General features: G+C 35.2%; 1 long non-coding RNA gene across 1 annotated transcript in view; it reads right to left on the bottom strand.

Annotated features, from left to right (window-relative positions):
• The window catches only part of LOC141375658 (uncharacterized), a 59,062-nt gene extending 50,541 nt beyond the window's left edge, over positions 1 to 8,521 (bottom strand). The window contains exons 1-2 of the long non-coding RNA XR_015498107.1: positions 8,433 to 8,521; positions 7,706 to 7,753 (exon numbers count right to left, since the gene is read on the bottom strand). This is a non-coding gene — a long non-coding RNA (uncharacterized LOC141375658). The remainder of the gene's footprint in view (positions 1 to 7,705; positions 7,754 to 8,432) is intronic.
• Between the last annotated feature and the right edge of the window lie 1,658 nt (positions 8,522 to 10,179).

Raw genomic sequence — 10,179 nt, forward strand, 5'->3', positions numbered from 1 at the left:
TAAGCAAACCCACAGTGCTCTAAGCCATTTGAGACAGAGATAATTTGGAGACCTTGGCAGTCAAATTAGGATTCACCAGGTCTCGAAACGTTTCTAAGCTGATCGATGCTTTGAATCGCTTTAGTCACGTGACTAGGTGTTTCGAAACACTTTAGTCACGTGACTTGGGTGCTTCGGATCATGCTTCGGTGCAGTGATTCGAAACAATTGCACTTCGGGATCTCGACACTGTGTCAAAACATCAGTTTCACGTCAGCCATCCCTAGTTAAGAGCAGGCCAACGACGTTTCTGCTAAATCATAGGTATGTATGTCTCTTTTTGTTGTCATCTAACGTTATATTATTTGATATGTTGGCTTTGATGTGCGCGTGTATCCTAATACGGAACTATTTGTTATAATTTAGCCGTGAGTTACTTGTTTCGTGCACTTGGTTTTGGCTATTTACATCAATAAAAGTTTAGAGTGAATGTATTTGAAACAAATAGCGATTTCAATCGAGTCATTTGCTTTAATAACTCACGATTAATACAATGAGTATCATATAACATACCAGATCAGGTATCCAAGTCAAATATAACATTATGTCCTGTTTATCTAGATTGCTGTCAGCATTGCGCACATCATAACCTTTTTTCCCTTCGAACCAGAGCCAGTGGAACAAACGGTGACGTGTTTAACTGTGTAATTTGTGTGAAAATCGTGTGATTTTCATGTAATTCATTGCTTGATTTGTTAGCTCGACTAAATGTCTATCATATTCAGACCAACTTGCTTTAACAGTCAGCTAGCTTTTATTTACATAAAAAATATAAAGGGCTAAATATATATTTTTCTTTCTTTTTGCTCAAAAGGACTGAAATATTGACAATGACATAATTCAATGCAAGATTTCCTTGAGGAGGTGAGACTTGTTATCATCAGTGAAATTTGACGGTCATTCACCAGCAGATGCAAGAAACCTTTTCTCTTTGCCCAAAAGAAGTTGTTGAGATTTAGCCAGGAAGAAATTAGAGAGAGATAACCTGGACTTTAAGGAAGAGGTAAGTCACTATATTGCAATTGCTTTGGTTTCATTCAAGGTAGTAATGATAATGCTAAAAATAACAAACAACATTATTATTATAGGTAATTCAAAATACATCTGTATTCAGCATTTGAACATTTAAATATTTACATTTACATATATATATATTTATATATATATATATATATATATATATATATATATATATATATATATATATATATATATTATGTGTAAAAATTAATATGTATGTTTTTTTTTGTATATTGTAGATCTGTACAGAGTTTTCTCAGATCTGTAATGTAGATCTCCTGAGACAGTTAATCGAGTGACTTGATAAATATACAGCACCTCTCCTGAAACTCTACAGAAAAGAAGGGATTCAATGGGTCCAGAGATGGATACAACTTTAAACAAGATGGATGAGCAGGTACTCATTAAGATTTTTTTTTTCTTATACACCCGTCTGATGTTTTTAACATGTGCAACATATTTTGTCCTGTCAAGAATTTCATGCTCAGGTAATACAGTCTAATAAAACGTAATTGCAACAATTTAATTGTCCAGCCCTTTTGCATTAATTTTAATTGTGTCAAGTTGTGTTTTGATTGTGAGATGGAAGTAAGATAAATAACAGATGTTTCACTTGTTTTGAGTGACCATTTCAAATGAATACATTCAAAGAGGAAAATAGAAAATAATAGCTGTAGTTTTTAACTCAAAGTAATTGTCACATGAAACTAAACATTTTTCTAAATTTGCCAACACAACCATTATCAAATTCCATTGTATGGAAACCACAAAATTATTTTTTAAAAATAAAGCCATGTGTTTTTTCAACAGCATGAATAAAATACTATGCTCATTTAAATGTACTAAGTACATTTTTACTTACAAAACAATAAGATTGTAAAACACCCTTTGTAAATGACTTTCCTTTAGGTCACTGATATTGTCACCGATCGAGAAAGAGCAGCTCTTGAGGGATTGCCAATTTTTCTTCGTAAAAATTCTGCTTGGTTTCTCAAGATATGTCTGGTAAGTTACCCATTTTCATACCCTATTCTACATTTATTAGTCTGCTTGGTAACACTTTTAATAGCTGCACGCTATAAATAATTTATTTAGTATTAGCGAATAGTTAATTTATTTTCTGTTAAGCATAACTCTACATGAAGTGCTCAATGATTGTATTTTTTTTTAACTTTAATGATTCATTTGTATTACTAATTTAAGTATTGCATTATTTACAAACCAGTTATTTAAGAATAGTTGGTGTTTTTAAGATCATTCAGAATGCTTAAGTACACGATTAATAAACTATTCAAATTAACATTTAAATATCCTAATATTAAGGTATGTAATAATAGTTACTTTGTATGTTAGTATATGCTTTATGAGCTTAACTTCATCCAGTTGTGACCTAATCTAAAGTGAGGACTATTTATGCTTTATAAATCCCTTATGAATGACAATTAAAGGCTCAGTTATATTCTAAACAGGACAATAAACAACTTTCACAATTGAAACTGTATCAAATAAAAGTAAATCTTTGCAATTTTATGTAAAATAAAAGTTTAAAAAATTGCTAAATATTAAAAAGTTGTCAATATATTGTTCAATTATTATATATTATAGACTATTCAAAGTGTTACTGTTTGTATGTACGAAAGTATTACATGTTTTTATTTTCTTTGCATAATAGTAATAACATTAATAAGTAGTAATTAATATTACACATCAATTAATTTTCCCATTACTTAATCTCCTATAAGGACACGGACCCTGAAGACCACAGCACCAGAGATTAAAGGATTGGAATCTTCACTGTGGTGGAAGATGATAATGGCACTTCTGCATCCCTGCAATATGTGATGAACCTCGCTAAAATCTTGGAGGAGGCCATAGTACTTCAGGATATCACACATCTGCCTGCAGCCTTCGCTTACTTGTTCAGCCTCTTGTATAGACTGAATATGGAACACCCAAAAGAACTCAAATATACTTTTTAAGTGATTCAGCATGTTTTATGGAGGTTGGTGGCACATGATCTGCGAGAGTTCAGTTCATTCATTCATTCATTTTCTTTTCGGCTTAGTCCCTTTATTAATCTGGGGTCGCCACAGCGCAATGAACTTGTTTTACGCAGCGGATGCCCTTCCGGCTGCAACCCATCTCTGGAAAACATCCATACACACTCATTCACACATACACTACGGACAATTTTAGCCTACCCAATTCACCTGTGCCACACGTCTTTGGACTGTGGGGGAAACCGGAGAACCCAAAGGAAACCCACGTGAACGCAGGGAGAACATTCAAACTCCACACAGTAACGGCAACTGACCCGTGACCACTTCCTAATGTGCCACTGTTTCAATGTTTTGAGGTCTGTTTTTGGACTTTATGTACTTTGTTGACAAAAGTGCAGTACACTTTAAAGACTGTATGAATGGAGTGGCTTTTAGGGTTTACTCTGATTAGATGATTGTATATTCACCTGGTTTGAGTGTTTGGACACACTAATAGCTTGGTTTTAGTAAGGTTGCCAGTTATTTTATGTTGAGGCAGTGTACAATCTTTTCAAATCTGGAAACATTCAGTACTAGTTGTGTACAAACTAGCCCAATGCTGAACACGGCTAATGTCAAATGCTGATTTTGTATGCAAATGTTTTGGATTGTGATTTGAACACAGTTAAAAATAAAAAAAAGTGAATTGACTATTCTTGTGTATTTAATTTGAATCCTAAAAATTAATAGTAAATGCATAATGAATCAGTTTGTTTTATTTTGTTCAGTAAACTAAAAAAATCTTGTTGGGTAAACATAATCATTTTTGTTCAGTAAACAAAAGATCTTGTTGAATAAACGTGAAAATTTTTGTTCAGCAAACAAAAGATCTTGTTGAGTAAACATGATAATATTTGTTCAGCAAACAAAAATATCTTGTTGGGTGAACATGACATTTTTTGTTCAGCAAACAAAAATATCCTGTTGGTTGAACATGATATTTTTTGTTCAGCAAACAAAAATATCCTGTTGGTTGAACATGATATTTTTTGTTCAGCAAACAAAAATGTCTTGTTGGGTTAACATGATATTTTTTGTTCAGCAAACAAAAATGTCTTGTTGAATGAACATGATATTTTTTGTTCAGCAAACAAAAATATCCTGTTGGTTGAACATGATATTTTTTGTTCAGCAAACAAAAATATCTTGTTGGGTGAACATGATACTTTTTGTTCAGAGAACTAAAGAATTCAACAAAATATTTTGAGTTCACTGGTCTTCAAACCCTGTTTGTTGAGTTAACTCAAAAAGCTATGTGTGATAGGTTGCCTAATTATTTTAAGTTTACTCAACTTTTTTTTTTTACAGTGCAGTCGAAATCGAAGACGAGGGCTTTAGTTTTTTTTTTTTTCGATCCAGCGGCTTTTCGCGCGAGAACAGCGCGAGCGCGAACGCCGCGCTCCCGAGAGGCGCCCGAGACGCGAAAAAGCGCACACAGCGGCCTCTCGTGGATCCGCGAAAACAAAAAATGCTCGAATACGTACCTCCCGGGACCTAAATCGCGGTCCGCAGAAACGTCCGCGGGGCTACGTTTCCACAATGAGCCGGGGTTGTTTAAATGTGCTTTAAAGTCAAGAATAGAGCATTTGTAGCTGCAGTTATAAACTAACGTTTTGCTTAACTGTTAATGTATTCATTATTTGCTAATGCTTATAAAGTGTTAACTAGTATTGATACTGATTGTTGAACTAGTATTGTTGTTGTTATTATTATTATTATTATTATTATTATTATTATTATTATTATTATTATTATTATTATTATTATTTGTATTATTTGTATTATTAATATTATTATTAACAACAACACTATTTAAAATATATAATAATATTAATAATATATACATTTTAAAATATATATTTATATTTTCTCAATTCACCAACAATTGAAAAATCATCCATTTTAGGCCTTGCCTACGGAAATCATAAAAACACAATAATAATCACTTACAGGCACTTTTTTTTAGACTTGATCTCACCCATTTATCTATACAGCTATTTATTTATAAACCATTTGATAATGTAAAAAGAAAAATAATAAATAAATAAATGAATGAAACCACAATTCAGAGCAAAATACGTTGCAGAGATGAAAGCAAACAAATCATTAATTTTAAATCACTTATACCAATGAACGCAGTCCGAGTCCCAGGGTTCATGTGGCTAATAAGCATTGCTGGAGGCATGAGTGGACACATTGAGAGCCTAAAGGCACTGTTAATGAAAAAGTATTGACTTATTCCAGACAGAAGTCACACAACTAAATTCTGCTTGCTGCTCATAACAAAAGCAAACAGACAGCACTGATTAAGCACATTGTTGTGCTCGTGTGCACCGAGTTCAACAACACCTGAAGCGATCATTTGCTTCACTTCAATCCAGCACAATTACACAGACTCTTAATTGCAACTTTTAACTCTAACAGCAGTGCGGGTACATGCAGCGAGTGGAGTCCCACAAAGACATACGCACCGCCAACATTAATGGAGCTTTTTTCTCACTCTCAAAACATTTTACAGAGAGAGAGAGGGAGGGAGGGAGGGAGGGGGGAGGGGGAGGGCGAGGGTGAAGTTATGACTACATAAGGGGATGAAAATGCATTAGAAGCATGGTTATGTGCATTACTGCTATATGAGTTTTTGTTTTGCTTGAGTAGTCCAGTTATGAAAGCACATGTCAAATCATGCTGGAGCTCGGCTAATCACCATTAACAATAAACAAAAATAAAAAAAATATTAATTTGACAACAGTAAAAACCAACAAGACTTTTTTTCTATGAAAGTTATGCATTATTTTTTGAAAAGGAAGCATTTTCACTCTCTTTGTTCAGATAAAAACACGCACACACACACACACACACACACACACGCACACACGCACACACACACACACACACACACACACACACACACACACACACACACACACACACACACACACACACATACACACAATGCTGAAATTCAGTTATAATTTACTCACTTTTCACTTGTTAAACAAAAAAAAAAAAGATATTTAGAAAAATGCTGTGTTTTCCTACAACCCCAAATCAGAAAAAAGGTTGGGACAGTATGGAAAATGAAAAAAAAAAAAAAAAAGAAGAAATTAACGATTTCCAAATTTACTTTGACTTGTTTTTCATTGCAGATAATATGAACACAAAATATGTCATGGGTTGTCTGGTCAACTTCATTTCATTTGTAAATATGCATACATTACTGCTATTCAAACTTGCTGCACATTCCAAAAAAAGTTGTGACAGGAGCTAGTAATTAAACAAAAATTTGTATAAGATTTTGAGAATCTGGAGGAGTTTCAGTGCGTAAAAGAGAAGGGCACAAGCCTAAGCTAAACAACCGTGATCTCTGATCTCTCAGGCGGCACTGCATCAAGAAACTTTATTCATTTATAAGCGAAATCATCACATGGGCTCAGGACTACTGCACTTCTGTGCAGTACAATTAATTCTGAAAATTATGTAGAGATTTTGGAACACAATATGCTGCTTTCTTTTCCAGGGACACCCATGCATATTTCAGTAGGACAAAGCAAAACCATATTCTGTACACATTACAAAGTCCTGGCTACAGAGGAAGATGATACAGGTACCTGACTGGCCTGCCTGCAGTCCCAACCTTTATCCAATAGAGAATGTGTGGCGCATTTTGAAGCTATAACCAAGTTGTAGTAAACTGAAACTGCTTCAGTACCTTTGTCATAGTTGAAGCTGAGTTTAGTTTAGTTTAGTGTAACATACAGTAAATGTGCAGTCTAGGCACCAGAGGCTTGAGAATTTAAGGTTGAAGAATTCATTCATTCATTTATTTTCTTGTCGGCTTAGTTACTTTATTAATCCAGGGTCGCCACAGCGGAATGAACCCCACAGCAAGTTTTTACGCAGCGGATGCCCTTCTAGCCGTAACCCATCTCTGGGAAACATCCTCACACACATTCACACACACACACTCATACACTACGGACAAATTAGCTTACCTAATTCACCTGTACTGCATGTCTTTAGACTGTGGGGGAAACCGGAGCACCCGGAGGAAACCCACGTGAATGCAGGGAGAACATGCAAACTCCACACAGAAACGCCAACTGAGCCGTGGCTTGAACCAGCGACCCAGCGACCATCTTGCTGTGAGGCGACAGCACTACCTACTGTGCCACTGCTTCGCCGGGTTGAAGAATTGAGGCTTTAACTTTTTTTTTTTTTATAACCACTATGCATAAGAATAATATCCTTATGAATTTTTTATATCTAGGGAAATATTTAACTTTTAGCTGTCCATTTGTTTAACTCATCAGCTATTATTTAAGCAAAAAAAAAGTCCATACTTCTGCTAAATGCAAATTCAACCTGAAGGAGAAAGCATTTTCTGACTTTCTCCACCAATTTTGTTTTAAGTGAATGTCTTTGAAAACACTGAAATACTTTTCAGGTCGAGTGTCTTCAGCTCACAAAAGATTCAAGCCACCCACGTCTACAAGCCAAGCTTCCCATTTCCACTTTTCTGACAACTCGACACGTTGTTTTGTTCCTTCTCCAGTTTAGAAACTTTAAATTGATTTGACACTCGATTGATAAAATATATAGTGTCTTACCTGTCACATTGAAGGCTTTCGCTTTGCTTCTTTGTGATCGTACATTTCCTGGCAAAACAAAGAGATTTATTTCAGTCATTTTTACTAATTTAAAGTTACAGTATTGCAGTGCATTATCACCAATATTTTTTGCTGTTGTTGTAAAATTTTAGTTGATATTTCAGAATCATTCTGGCACATGCAAACCCTTTTACACATACAGTTTATCAAATGGAAGTTTCTCTTCCAAATAAAATGTAAATGTTTTTAACTAAATCCTAATCATAGAATTTAACTTGTTTTTTTATTATTATTATTATTGCACAACTTGTTAATTGTTAAATGTAATACAAACTGAACTGGACCTGTGATTCCTACAGTTATTATGACTATAGGTTTACTACAGTACTAATACTACAATACTACTAAAGTAAAACTATTGTTTGCACCCAGAAACAAGATTACTAGTAATGATTCCTACAGTTCATTTTACTATGGTAAAATCATGGTCTCTAAAGTCAAAAATGCACATTTAGATCATTGTTACTAATTGGTCAATCAAATCTGCTAGATTCATTTATTAATTTTCCTTTGGCTTAGTCACTGATTTGTCCGAGGTCGCCACAGCGGAATAAACCACCAACTTATCCAGCATATGTTTTGCGCAACGAATGTTTAAACCACAATAGCAAATAAATTATCATAGTAAAGTAGTATCATTACTAACCATACTATAAAGATTTCTCACCTGTCAATGACATGATGTAGAGTGGTAATGTTATTTCTGATCATCTGGTGTGTCTGTGTTTTTCTGTTCTGGAAGCTTTGGATGGTGATCTGAAAAGAGGATGTTGGGAAATGGGTAAATTATTCACATTGATTTAATGTTTTTATTTACAATGTCAGGAAACGGGTAAATTATTTAAAGTATTTTCAACAATGGGAAGTAATCCAACTATCAACATTGATCCATAATTTATTTCAACGCTGAATATTTAACCTCAACCAAAAGGATGACTCTGTTTGAATTTCAGAAGTGAATCAATGCCACTCTGCTCTCTGGGGCATGTCTTTGGATTTTAGGGGTAACCAGAGCACCCAGAGGAAACTTACGCAAACAAGGGGACACATCGACCTTCTTGCTGTGAGGTGACAATGCTAACCGCTGCCCACGCCACCAATCCGCTAGATCAAAAAGAAAAAAAAAAACTTGCTTGGTTTGATATAAGATTGACAATACCTAGTGCACACTCTGCAGCGGGTGAGCAGAAGCTAAGAAGAAAAAGACATCCTTCAAACTGACTCTACCATGAACAAGTCTGCTACTAGATCAAAACAACATTAAACCCATTTGTTTAAGTCATCACTCAGTAGAATTTCCTCAAGTCTCTGTGCTTCATGTCAGCAGTTTGTAGCTTGACAAGACTGCATTTTCAAAGGTCATCTAATATGACATCAAGCGTTTCTGCACACCTGGAGGCAACAGCTACGTGACCTTCAGCGAGGACATTTGAGAGATTTAGTGAGGGAGGAAAAGGAGCTCAGTGTTGTCAAGATTAGGCTTGAGGTGATGAGCAAGCAGCCGGTTTGATATGTCAGAGAGACATGCTGAGATCCTCTTGGAGATTGCATTTGTCGGAACAGAATGGAGGATACAGATAAAATTGAGTATCATCTGCATGGCAATGACAGCAGTGAAACCTAAGAAAACATTTCACTCACTCAGACAGGAAGATTTATTTCCACTTTGCCCAACTGTTGGTTTGGATGAAATCTTGTGATAGTCCTGGAGTTACTTTTTCTGAAAAGCTGTTTAAGAGTTTATATCTTTCAAAGCAAATAAAACATGTTCTAAATTGTTACTCTGAAAAACAACCTGTTTTTACATTTTTTGAGAGAGAGAGAGAGAGAGAGAGTAAGAGAGAAAGAGAGAGAGAGAGAGAGAGAGAGAGAGAGAGAGAAGGGTTGCCTTACCTCCACCATAAGTTCAAAGAATGCCATCGTTCTACACCTGAGTATCAGGACTATGCAAAATTAATTTCTTCCAGGACCACACTAAGCTTACTTTGTGGCTGTTCATCAAGACAACGACAAGGTTTGTTTGAGTTCTGGTCGACCATGGCTCGTTATTATATGTAAATAGTATTACGATGTAATGTCTTTGCTGTGTATTAAAAAATGTAGACACAAAGACTAAAGAACATACAACATACATGTATGTCACTCGTATCGTTTTAAATGGGGAAAAGAGTAAAGGTCAATATGGCGAATAAAGCTCGCCTTCTAGTACAGGAGCCAATCATTGATCGCTATATGGCGAATAAAGCCTGCCTCCTAGTACAGGAGTCAATCATCGATAAGCTTGGCAAGCAGTTCTGGGGAATTTGATGTTTCCTTATTCAAACAAATTGTTCAAGCATACTGCCCGAGAGGTGTTTCAAAGATGGCCGCCGAGTGAAATGACTTTTCTTAAAAGGACTTTGGTAGACGCGGGA

The sequence above is a fragment of the Danio rerio genome, chromosome 8 (assembly GCF_052040795.2).
Source record: "Danio rerio strain M-AB ecotype USA chromosome 8, GRCz13ab, whole genome shotgun sequence".
Lineage (NCBI taxonomy): Eukaryota > Metazoa > Chordata > Actinopteri > Cypriniformes > Danionidae > Danio > Danio rerio.